This window comes from Aphis gossypii, chromosome 1 (assembly GCF_020184175.1).
Source record: "Aphis gossypii isolate Hap1 chromosome 1, ASM2018417v2, whole genome shotgun sequence".
In the NCBI taxonomy this organism is placed as follows: domain Eukaryota; kingdom Metazoa; phylum Arthropoda; class Insecta; order Hemiptera; family Aphididae; genus Aphis; species Aphis gossypii.
Genome location: NC_065530.1, coordinates 15,676,523 through 15,691,301, shown reverse-complemented (window position 1 = coordinate 15,691,301; position 14,779 = coordinate 15,676,523). Strand labels below are relative to the sequence as shown.

At 22.6% G+C, this 14,779-nt stretch overlaps 1 protein-coding gene across 2 annotated transcripts in view; it reads left to right on the top strand.

The window, feature by feature from the left end:
• Nucleotides 1-14,779, top strand: part of LOC114126261 (uncharacterized) — a 39,280-nt gene that overhangs the window by 16,816 nt on the left and 7,685 nt on the right. The gene's annotated exons all lie outside the window — the stretch shown is intronic.

The following is a 14,779-nucleotide window of genomic DNA, read 5'->3' as shown; positions in this document are numbered from 1 at the left end:
GCATTATAAAATTTATTATTTTTTATTCTGAGCTATTTACTAAATATAATAAAAAATAAACTATATTCTATGCATTTTTAAAATACATAAACCAATTCTGAATAAAAATAGTAACAAAAAGTAAATTTTAATAAACCGATATTTTAACATAAGATTTGTTCCGTTATTTTAATTCCAAATATTTGCACGGTATATTATATTTCCTATTTAATATAAAAAAAAAATAATGAGTAAGACATATTATTTGTAGAAAAATGTATTGGTATCTCTTCATTTAAACGATTATAATACAAAATACACCCACCTATAATTCATATATTCTAGTGTATGACTTTGTTGATAACAATAAAATATGTGGAATTTCAATAATGTATTCTATTTATAGAGTTTTGTAAATATCATTTTTTAACAATAACTATTGTTTTTGTTCTATAAACATATTTTTATATTTAGTTTCAATATATGAAAAAAAAAAACAATTCTGAGCATAGATTGTCTGTTGGCCTATATTCCTAAGGATATTTCATTACAAGTATAGGCATTTTATAAATTATAATACAAGTAATAAGGTAGATTGATTTAGTATTTGCCAATAACTCATCACATAAATTATATGATAATTACTCGTATGATTATTACTATTATTACTAGATGTAGTTTACTAATAATATTATAAATTAATAGGTACCGTAGAAAAGTGTAAATAGGTTCATTATATATTTAAATAACTTATATAAACTAATCTAAATTAGTGAAAAATTAAAAACATACGAAATTGTAATTATATATAAGTATTATAAATATTAATATACATGGTCGTGATACGTTTCAAACCCTTAAAAACAGAGTATTTAGAACATTAAATAGTTTTACTACTCCAAAATATGATGATAAGCACAAAAATAAAATACGAAATTTCTAAAGTTTTAATAAACAATATTTAGCCAATTATTATATTAAACCAATTTTACTGATAATATTATGTGTTTTTAAATTATGAAATATTTTATATTTTATTCATAATACATATACAATAAGAATATATTTTTATCAATTAATGGTGCCTTATGATGGAAATCACAGTTATGATAGTCTTGAAAAAAGATAAAAAGAAGCCACCCATTAGATAGCAATATTTTAGAACTTAGTACCTAACTGAAAAATTTCATTATTTAATTTCCAGTTTTCGTTTTTATAAAATATAATATAGGTAGTGTAAGTTTTTGCGTAAAATATGATATAAATTTCAACATTTTATATTTAATAAGTATTACATAAGATCAATTACTTGATATCTATTGTTAGTATTAAAACTTTTCACGTGGAATTGAATATTGTTTTTGTTAAAACAAAACTCTAATTTTTCGGGTGACTAAACTTAATCAAAGCTATACCTAAAAGTATTATGAAATGTTAACCATTTTCACATGGTATAAAAACAATTTAAGTTACATAGTTAAAACTTGTCATAACATATTAAGTTATACACGTTTAAAAAAAATAAATAGATAAATTACTGTTACTATATACTCTAAGCTAGCTTAAAAATATGATTTCATTAAAAAACTCGATTAAACCATAAAAAAGTTACTTATTTAAATATATTAATTTTGATAGTACTCTTATTTCTTAAATTAAAAATAAGTTACTTTCGGTTTATTCTATTTTGACTTAGGTTTCTTAATAATGCAAACCGTTCAATTTCTTATGATCTTTAATATAACTACCAATTATTATAAAGAAATATCTTTAATACAGGCTTAAGTTTATTACTACTATTTTAAAATGGAAACGAAGTTATATCATCGATCTAGTGAGGTGTGCGAATAGATACGAATGCTCGCTTTTCGAACTTAATATTTTATTCGGATCTTCTAATTTGATTTCTTTAACATAACTATCATAATTTTTGCTTAATAATTTCAAGTATAGTCTAGTTATTTTAAAAGCTTTGTTTTTTTTTTTTTTATTAAATATAGGCAGCAACGGAAATTTGAAATAATATAAAATTAATAGAGGTGTACTTAAAATAGTTATAGTTATAATTGAAAATTTTTTTATACTTCTTGGTAGATATTGGTAATTTTGATGAATTTGAATACCTAGTTTAATTGTAGCAATATGATCTAAACTGAAGATTATTTGAGGGAGAGTATCTTCACATTTTTTCAAAATTTTTACATTTACGTATATGTTATTTATAGGTATTCATTATTTTATATATATAATATGATAGATATTTTATAATAATGAACTAAGCATATTACCATATGGTTTTTATATCCCCTATCATAGTTTGAACAAATGATTTTTTTAAGACAATTGTTCCTAAAATTTTTTTTAATTATTTATTATTTTATAAAATGTATTATTAATGTACATAGTAATTGCTTTTTTAAAACTTATTAGTTGTGAGATTATACGTTAATTGTCGATAAAAGAATATTAAAAAATTATTTTGGATATTTAGATATAATTAAAAAAAGCTAATGTACAATAATTTTTGGTAAATTATATTTTAAGAATGGGTTTTACGAGCTATTGTTAATAATTAAATAATAACTGTTTAACTATGTGCCTTTAATATTGTTAGTTGTACTCTTATCCTTTAAAATAAATTACTTTTATAAGTGGATAAAAATAATTAATATATATATATTTATATGATAGGTTCAGATATTTAAATATATTAATTTGAAAAATGAGTGGTGTAAAGAGGGTGAAATGAGTGATGGTTTTTTTAAACAAAACTATATTAATGCATTACCATTATTATAAAATTACTATATTATACTATTTTGGAGTTTTCCGTTTTTTTGATATTTTACGTAACTTATTTTGCTAAAAATAATTCCATCTTTTGGAACGTCAACATATCTTGTAGGTATAGTTACGTTATTCCGGTCTTGGAAGTTTTCAGTATAAGTTAAGGATACAACAAAATACGTGTCACTCCGGCGAACGTGCAGAATAAGCACTACTTTAAGGACCCAATTTAAACGTGACATGTATTATTAGTTATAACCATTTTCTTACCACTAATATATCTGTTTCATAAAATATATTCAGTTCATATAGAAATCAATTGTTTAAACATAGAATAGGTAACTACAGTCTATAACTATAATAGCTGAAATATATGTTACTTCCTTCGCTGTACAAATACTCGTACTACCTTGCACACACACAAATTATGTTTCTACACGACATGACTTACAGCAAGAAATAAAATAGATACCTACAACTATAACAGCAATATTTTCAAGAATAGTTTTGCTGAAACGTGTATACATTAATATAAAATGTATTGTTTTTATTTATCAAAATTTTAGGCTAGAAAAGTATAGTTCTAGACAATTTTGAATTTTGTTTAATGTTTATAAATCAATATAACAAAAAAAAATTCGAAAAAATTTGAAAATTTAAATTTTTATTTGAATGAAATTCTGACACATTAGAATTGATATTCACATTGGTTAAACCATAATTCAATTTATCGTTAAGTTCATCGTCATAATTTTTTATTAGAAATTGATACAATTCTTTAAATTATAACAAATCTCATTGTTAACTTTGTTAACTATGAATCTGTTTAGAACAAATTGCATTTAAAATAATAGTTATAATTATTGATAATATTGGTTTTAAAATCTTTAAAATAATATACTTAATAGATTTGTATAAATGCAAAAACAAATTATCACGTTGGGTATGTAAAAGAAGACTTTTGATTATATATGAGTATTGAAGATATCAGATTTATTTAATTTACCTTTAATTATCAAAATACTTTTAGAAATCTTATTTTTTCACTATATTATTGACTACCAGTACAATATATTGCAGTACCTATGCCGTGTTTGTTTTTTTTAATACAGTATTAAAAAGTAAAAATTTAAGTAAATAATTCCAAATTTTTTCTGTTTTACCCAAAATAAACAAACTGAAGTGTACCTGGTACACTTACTATCTATATTATCTGAAAATAGTAGGTATTAGAATTTATTTAGATATTTATATAAATTTAAATTATATTCTAAAATTTAAAAAACAATTACTTTAAAATTTAGATAAACTATATACAGTTAGTATGTTAATGTTATATTTAATTAACATGTAGATATACTTGTCAGTTGTCACAGACATATAGTGAAGTCAAGAATTTTACTAAATACATATGCATATATGTAATTATTTATTATCATTTTATATATATATAAAAAAAAACTATGTGTTATTTATTTATATGTAAAACATGTAGGGTACAATGGGTACATATTATATGAAATATGCTTAATTTCGTGTCCATCGGTACTATTGTTTTAAAATTTAAAACATAAATATATACAGGTAGTTACTAATTAAATATGATAGTACGAGTATAAAAAATAAATAAAAAGGTTATATTTAAATTATAAATTTTTGTTAATTTTTAGTTACTACTTATTGTTACATGTTATTATTTGATGGCATTAGCTGAAACATTAAACATTATTTTTTAAACATTACTCACAACTCAATATAGTCAAAGTTTTCATACCAAAAAATATTTTCCAAGGTAAAAACCAAAGGGACTTTTATTTTTATTCAATAAGAATAAATATACTAGTACTAGGTACTCGTACCTACTATAAATTATAGCTGGGTATATATTGTATATATTATACTCGTACTATTATCTAACACCTAATTACCTATGAATATTTATTATTTATGATTTAAGTTTTAAAACAATAGTGCAAATGGACATGAAATTAAACATATTTCATATACCTACGTGTGTTACATATTAATAGATACATAATATATAGTTATTTTTGTGTATATAAAATAACAATAAATAATTAGTAGAAAATATAGTTACATTTTTAAAATAATACAACATGTTTTATTTTTATTATTTGCCTGACTTAAAATAAGGATTTAGTGAAATTGCATAAAAATTAAATTTTTTGTCTGTATGCCTATTACATACTTGCCTCGACCGAAGTTGCCTATACGGCTAAACGTACTTATATTGGTTTAATTCATGGTTTGTAATTTTTTTAGATGATAACCAAAAGAGTCCGCTAAATATTAGTTTTTTTAATAAACTTATCAATAGTTGACTATAAATTATTATAACAAGCGAAGGTATAACGCATTGTGAAAATATTATGTTTATTGATAATGGCTTTGTTGTGTATTTATACGCAATGTATTAGTACGTTTGACGCATACATTAAAATATGTTTAATCTTATGAATAGCAATTCATATTATTTTACAAAAGAAGACTGAATCAACTACACTTATCGGCAAAACATTGTTTTAAGATATTAATTATTCAATTTATAATTATATATCTATAAATATAAATACATATAGTAACTATTCTCTTTTTGCATAATCATTAGGTGTTTTTTAAATTATAATATTCATTATTATAACTAGTTATATTAATAAATACATTAAATTTTTAGTAAAATAAGATTGAAGTAATTTTTTTTCATTAAACACGAAACGCAAAATTGTACTTTTAAACATTTCAATCTAGTTGTTTGAGTTAAAGATAAACAAATTATGTTTTTAATTAATAATTAATTTGTATACATTTATTTTTTATTTTTTTAAAAAAAGTTTAAGTATAAATTTTGTTTTATTTTAGAATTTCTAGTAAAAACTATAGTATTAATCATAATATACAACGTACGTTAACGTTTTGTAATTTAAAATCGATCTATAAATATTGCAAATACGAGTTCTAAATTTACGATAGGTATCTGTATATTACGTGTCTACGTAAAATAGATGGTCGGCTCTCAAAATTCTTTAGGGATCAACCTTAAAATGTGTTATATACAAATATATTTCACAGATTTATTCTTTAGAATATTATACTTGATCTGAATTTGTAATCGCTTCAGTCTTAGACATTGTCAATCTGTTCACGTCATTTTATCAAATATCGTAAAATCTCACGTCTCGGTAAAATGCTTTTATTTAATCTATGTTTTTTATTACTTTAACCTATACGTATTTGTTCAATTGACCAAGTTTTATTATCTTCAATGTTTACTATTAAAAAATAAAATAAATATCATATTATTATCATTAAAAATACTAGACACAGCGTGCTTTTAACTTAATATTATATATACCTACGTGTTTATAATTTATAACATTATACATATTTAAGTGTAAAATTCACAAATAATTACTATATTATACATAAAACAATACACACTTTTATTTATTACTGATAATATTTACTTATTTTTTGATTTTTCCACTATTATATTAAATAAGTATGAAAAAATAAATTATTAAAATTAGTTTTTTTCTTAGTGTAAAATAACAAATAATAAATTATCAAATGAAATTATATTTTATATTTTTTAATATCTGTTTGATATAGAAGGTTAATGCATCACCAACATTATGTTAAAAATAATATAAATATTTTTTCATCAGAATTAATACTCTTGTTAAGTAAGAAATTAATCAATGTGACTGATTTGCATGGTATATGTAAAAATAAATTCACAATATAAATAAGTAAGTATCGTGTAATTATAAGAAAATGTAACTCCAAGTTTTCTTAGACAAAATAAATAAAACATAAAATGATTTGATAATATAATTTGGTTAAGTGTTATTTTAGCTGTTATTTGTTTTTTGGTATGGTATTTTACGGATACAAATGTTTGATTTTGTTGTTAGGATTTCTTATGGGACATATGCAGAGTCTATATTTTTAGTTATACACTTAAACATGATACATAAATTGTAATTATTACAAAGTTACTCCACATCCACCCAATCCTACTTAACTAATGCATTACTTGATTATATTGACAGTTTTGTTGTATAATAAGTAATTTCATAAAAAATAAATCGATCATTGAATTTTGAAAATGATTTTAAGCACAACACGGTGAAAATCACGCTAGCTAAGATCTATCCAATGTTTTTCACAGATTTTCAGTAGTTTACCATTACGTTTTCAGGAACTAAACAGATAGAATCGAAAAAAAACAATCACTAAAATGTACTACCTACCTAAAATTTCCGGTCTATTAAGATGCTACATGCATATAAACAACCTTTTGAGTTATTTTATTGTCCAAAAAGTGATCACAGCAAAAAAAAACCACTGTAAAACTAATACAATCGTCACTTCACTTGGAATCTAAAAAAACCTAGTTTTAAAACCATCCGATAAATCCTTAAATTAAAATGTACCTAACAATTGTTACAACTAAATATTTACGTAAGTTTTAAGTAAAATGTAGTTGTATGTTATTGTGTTATCTAAACATTTTATTAAATAATTAACATGTTTCAAACTCTCAAATATTGAGTGTGTATTCGCACTTTGACTAGTTTCAAAACAAAATATACCTATCACAAATTAATAGCACATGTGTAGATATTAGGTATAGGTACAATACTTAAGCCTTTGTTTGGTGGTAGTTACATTGAACGAAGTACTTTCGTTATTTTAGTTAAACAAACAAGAACTCAATTCATACTAAACTGTTTAGATGAGGTGAACTCGGTCATTGAGTATATTTGACTAGTCTAATGGAATACAATTTATCCCATAATATATTATTGACAAGTGCAAGTTAAAAATTAATAAAAGCAAACAGATCGATATAATTAATTAATCAACTAATACTACACTCGTAATATTGATCATATTATTATAAATATTTTAGATAAAAAATTTATTTTTCAGCGTGTAAAATGCAATATTGTTGTTCTTTTTGTAACATAGTTACAGAGTTTTTTTTTTTAAATTGTTGTTTTTTCAAATATTTATTTGGAAATCAAAGAATGATTTCATTACTCGTAGACCTTTTAATTTATAATCTATAAACATTAAGATATCGAAAGTCTATAACAAAATTTGTTTTAAGAATTTATTTTACAAAATAAAAAATAACAATACTAGACAAAAACATGTACATTGTATTATTGTAATGTTATACATTGTACATAAAGTACAAAAAATAAATATAAATTCTAAAATATTGAATGAAATTTTAAAAGTAAATTTAATTGAACAAAATCGTAACCAAATTGGATCCTCAAAAGTTAAAACGCGTAGGTTGAAATCTGATGTAACATGCACATATTATGTTATAGTTGCTAAGAGGTGAAGTAGCGATACGGCTGTTTATAAACAAAATTAATTTCTCTAAAAATTTAGTTATTTGTCTTAAACGTGTAAAATAAAATATGGGCATATCGTAGATGATTTGAAATTCCATAATATTGTTATGAGTTATGAGTACCTACTATTTAATTACCTGATAATTTAATTTCATATTTATTTCAAGAGAATTTAGGCTTACAAATACTGATTTTATCAGTTTTTAAACAACAGTAATAATAATACAAATATGATCATTCAATACAATACGACGTTTTACAAAGATTGTATAAAACACATTTGCGTTGGATAAAACGTTAGTAACCGAACAACAAACACAACGATAGTCGATACAATTGATCGTAGTAAAGAGAATAGAGTTTATTTTATTGTATTCCGTGCATGTATGTTAATTCTCGTTTGAATAATTATTTCGGATGTACATTTTTTATATAATATACTTAACTGATTTAATTCTTCGAGGAGTTAAATAAAAATGCTGTGTTTAATTTTTTTTACAGATCAGTTTTTTATCTCGTTGTAATCCACGTATAGCAAATTATTATTATATAGTACCTGTATACATGATAAAAATAAAATAAATCGTCTATGGATTTTTTTTTGACAAATCGCGGTGCTTACACCGCATGATGTCTGAATAATACAAGTGGAAAACCCCTTTCTCGATGTAGACACACATACGTCATGCAATATTATAGTGATATACATTGTGTGCATAATGCCGCCGTTCGAGTAAAAACATTAATTCGGTCCTTTCACTGAGCAACAATCGCCATCCGTATATCGGTCGACAACCTTTTTTGTATATTCTTTTCCTTTTCGATATCCAACAAATACACCACGCTCGTATGTCGTTGACAGACACCACAATAATTTTTGAACGGTGTTTGTCAGTACCGTTCGTCTTTCTTTCCATTAGGTATATATTATTATATTGTTCCGCGACGTGTGCACATTATTTTTCTACCCAACACTTGGGTTCAAAATCATATGTTACGGTACCCACGCGTGGTTATTATTAAAAAAAAAATATTTATAAATGTATTTGTTCTCGTATGCAAAATATTCAGTCACATCACTTCAATGTTAGTTGTATTGTTGATACATAATATTACGCTTTGTACGATATTATACAATACTATATTATTATTATACCTGCTACTATTACTACTACCCGTGAAACATATCACTTTCATATCGTGCTGTAGATGTTTGTGAATGTATATTATGCATAGTTGTCTGAGTCAGACGAACAACCTTTCTAAATCGATTGTAATAGTAATGGTGGTTGGATTCTTGGTTTAGATATTATTGTAATTATTTAAATCAATAATTCAAAATAAAAGAAATTGGTCATATTCACAAACATATACACCATCATACACTACTATTTGAAAAAAAAAACGTGATGTTTTATTATCATTAAACCCAAGTGTTATAATATATCAGTTTTACAAACATAGTATACTAGTATAAGACGCGATTTGATGGTTTATGCAAATATGTCTCTTAAGTTTATCTCAGGCGCAATAACAAACTATTCATTCGAGATTAATAATGTTGATACTTGTGGACGGTGTTATTTCAACGGGATATGTTAATGAAATTGAAGCGACATGCAAAACAAATTATACTGAATGAAAAAATGAAATTAATACAAATACTATACAAAATAAAAATAGTTTTTTTAAAAAAAATAAATAAATGTTTTATTAATTTAGGTCTTTTTAGTTTATACAACTAAATATTGTTAAAAACAAATTTCATTAATCAGTATAATAATATATTATTCAACAATATATTTTTTTTAATTTTGGAATGTGAAATATTATATTAAAATGAGCTTATAATATTTAGACATTGTATTTATATTTTATTATTATTATTATTATGTACAATAAATAAATAATACATCCCTTATTATCTGTATCATCTTGTATATATTATATTTATATATTTGTTAGGTTTTATGTTTCACCAACATTCACCCCTTCCCTCTAAATATGTACTTAACAGTTTTTGATAACTTTTCGAAATTTATAATAATAATTCTTTAGTATGTTTTATATACTTAAGTGGACTGAAATAGTTTTGTTTTATCCCTTGCTTCATGTGTTGCTATCAGGTTAATTACGAAAACGTGCAACGGATTATCTTATCTAAAAAGATTGTCGTAAGACGGTTTGTATAAGTATATTAATATACAGGTATTAGATCAAAACAATAATTAATATATTAAATTAACTTTGTGTTATTTTAATACTAGACTATTAGATATTTTTATTTTATTAAATATTTTACTCGCATTTTCTGCAGTAGTATATAACCTACAAATAGTATGTAGTACATAATAACATGCACCTAGGTATAATTAATATTATATAATATTAAACAAAATTATAAAAATAAATATGCTTAATAAAATGATTATAGTTTTTTACTTACACACTGTTTATAAACAATGAACTGAAAATACAGCATACATTTCTAATGGTACTTTTTTTATATATATTTATTTTACTATTAGTAAATTTTTCAATAAGTAATAGATACGTTATGATGAACTCATTTTTAAAATATAATTTTATATAGTTAATAATAATATATATATGATAGAAAAGAGTTTCATGTTTCAATAGATTCTATATTTTTAATTACCATAATGTAACAAGGATCACTTGAGAAAAAAATCAAGTGAGTATTAAATTTCATCATAATTTTTTAAGACTCACGATAAAGTAATGTGGTTTTTAATTTTTTTTTAAACTTTAGTAAGAATTAATTATGTGAAAACTTTTCAATTATTTACTTGTATATGTATATTTTTAAGCTTTGTGGTTAAGAATAAAAATTATTATCAATAATTTAAGAAAAAGAAGAAACTTTAAAATGTTGACAAATAATTGAAAAAGAGGGAAAATGATTTGAAAATTGTATTTTGCCAAGAAAATTATTATGTAAATATTTGTGGAAAATTTTAAGTTTCATATGTTTTTGAATAACAACAAAATAGTTAACTCAATTTTGTTGAAAATTAATGTAACTATATAAAATATAAATAAAAATACCAGTTTTCATCAGTATTTGAAAGATTCAATTGATTGAATAAAAATATACTTAGCCACTTAGGCACCTACTATATTAAATAATACATCAGTTTAGAAATAAAACTGTATACTAACCCGATTAAAATATAAGTATGTTTATAAAAATTGGATTTAAAATCTTTGTATACAAAACCGATTATAAAAGAACGTGATCGTCGGTTATATATGGAGCTTAGATTATGTCTACATTTTAATAGGATATTATCAGAGCATTGTCCATTAAAAATGTTTTAACAAGTACATATGACATACCTGAATAGAATTTTTGTTTTAAACATAGTTATAATACATAAAAAAAAAAATGAATAATTTATTATGTTTTTATTTATTTTATGGTAATACTTTAATTAGTTTGATTAGGTAGCAATAATAATTATTAGTCATAATAAAATATATAATATGTGTATACGGTTATTATTGTTATAAATAAAACTCATAATACTAATTTTTATAAAGAAAAAATATCTTTTCACCAAGTTTCACTAATTAATAATTATAAAAAAAAACTATAGTACATACATACATAATAAATACAGAATTAACAATAATAACAGAAAATATAGAAATTAACTGAAAAAATGTCAATTGTTTTAAAGATAAGAAATTATTCGTAAGTTTATCATAATATGCTTCATATTAAATATAGATTTTCATTCGTGTGGTCGTGTTTAAACCATAGAGTAGCTTAAACATAAGTCTTTATCAAAATATGAAAACTATTTGTGAAACTACGTATGGAATTAAGCTTAATAACTATTAATAAAATAGTCTGTTTTATTGAAACAAAATAATATCATTGATTGTATAATTGTATTATTCATAAAAAAATATATAAATTATATCGTATATAGGTATATAATATATGTACTAAAATAATCCACGAAATTCACTACATACTTAGGTATATATTTACGTTACCTATATATTTGTCTATACAATTTTTCTCTATAAAAAGAAGGAACACATTTTTTTGGTATTTTATTAATTTAAAACTAACATTTTATAAGCAATTAGTTTCAGCCTACATAATTCTTATTATTTTGACAATATCGTTATTTAAGGAAGGCTTAGTAATATTTCGATTCCAAATTAATATTTTTTAATGTTTATTATTATAATACTTATGTTTAAAATAATATGGAAAATTTACATTATTGTTTGTACACCACACAACAATATATATATATTCAATAAGATATTTATTTAGGTAAATATTATTATGTTCTGTATACATGTCAAAAACAACTTTACAAAATGCAATAAAACTTTTCAAATGATACATTCAATGGAGGTGTTTATAATGATTCATCAATTTCAACAATGGATATTTTAATTTTTTTTAATTATTGAGTGATATAAATGAATGCTTTTTTTCTACAAACCTATTTTAAAAGTCAACAAACTACATAGAAGAAAGTTAAAATGAATGCCTGACACATTCTTAAAATTGTCTTTATAATCTTAAAACATTTGAATACTTTATTGTAGTGTGAATAGTTTCCATACTATGTTCTATGTAGATACATCAAAACAAAAATTTTGAGCGGTTATTTGATATTTTGTGTTCCGACGGACGCTTTGAAATTCCTATAATTCTACAACATGAAAACTATGTAAACAAAAGTACGAAATACTAGGGTTTGTCTAATGTTTATCATTATCACGCAGTTTTACATCAATACATTATATTGTGTATATAATATAAGTTCCTAACACGACGTTTTTGTAAATGTTTTTCAATGAGTTGACTACGAATAATCACTTAATAATTGAATAAAATTATAAACATGTATTTATTATTCGTAAGGCATTGTTTTAATATTTGTATTAACTATATGTTATAATACAATTTTTTAGTTCTGTCTTTGTAAGATAAAATAATATGCTTTAGATTTCTTCAAAATCAGCTTATTATGTCTGCTCTAAATTTAACCATAAAAATTAACGCATTATCGACGATTTGATGTTTCTCTTTGTTTTGTATCGTTAATAATAAACTTTCGATCATTTTCACTAGTTATAAACAGGAAGTGAGGTAGTACAATTAATCACCGTATTTACTGTCAAAGTTGGTTTAAGATGTGGTTTGATTACCTATACTACTCAATACTCAGTTAATTTTAAAAGTAGCTTGATAAATGAAAAAAAAACCAAATATAATTATTAACCCGGTCAGTGACATTTAATCAATAAATTAAGAATTCTTAATAAATATAAGTCAAATAAAAAAGAAGTTTTATCGATAAATTCTGATTACTTAAATGAATGTATTAGTTTAACAATAATATATGGAAAAATATATTTATTTATTTTTGTGTCTGCCATTAGATTTTCGAGCATCATTCAATTTTAAATTTTGTGGATTGTTTTTCGATTATCAAATTGGAATTTTCGTTCTGCTCTTTTGCATTAGTTAAAAAAAAGAAATAGTTGTCAGTGCTTTAAATAATTGAGAACAATTAACAAAAAACAGAGGAAAATTAAAATATTTATGCAACATTAGTTTTTAAAAAATCAAATGTGTAGTACCTAATCAAAAAAGTATGAGCGTAGAAATTTTAAATTTTATGACAAGAATTATTTATAGAAGCTTTTTCTACAATATTCTATGATTAATTTTTAAAATATTTCAGCCAATTTTAAAAGATTTATAGACATGAAATTATGAGCATTTTTACTTTTGTTTCTATTTATGTTGATAGAGTCTTGAAAAAACTTTTTGAAATTTAAAGAATAGTAGTAAATACTCATCATAGGTTCTTTATACAGACAAAAAAAACTTTCAAAAAAAAAAATGCAAAACAAAATTTTTTTTAAGTACCTAGTTAAATTTTAAATTTTAACACATTTTATGAAAAACAAAAATATCTAACAATAATTAGTATTTGTTTTCAACTTTAATAGGTTAAAAAAAATATATATTTCGTATAATTTATTCATGTATCATTCTAAAAACATTTAGAACATTTGGGTAGAAATGTATAATTCCTTTACAACTATTTTAAATTCAAATACAATTTCCAATTGTATACTCAGTTTTATCAATTTAATTCAAGATTTTTCAATAGTAATTAGTATATACAATTTTTTAAAAACTATTAGTTTAACCTATTACGGATATTAATAAATTTCTTATGATAATTTAATCAATAAAACACCATATTAATAAAAAGTAATATTTGTTTATGTGTAATCAATAACAACATATTATTAGTATAAGTAGTACCTATATCAAACTCATAGTTCTGAAATTTGTCTACATAGATAATGTCTGAAGATGTGTACCTCAAAACTAACTTTTAAATTTTATATTTTAAAAAGGGACTCATGCAGGGTTTCATTTGCTTAACGAAAAATATATAGTATATAATACGGTAAAGCACAAGCCTAAAATATCCCAACGTTTGATTTCAGTAAATCAATTAATGTTAATTTCTAGGTTCCGTCAACTAGGTCAGTTTCATCTATTTGATTGTTTTGTTAAAAAAAACTCCAATCATATCGTATAGATT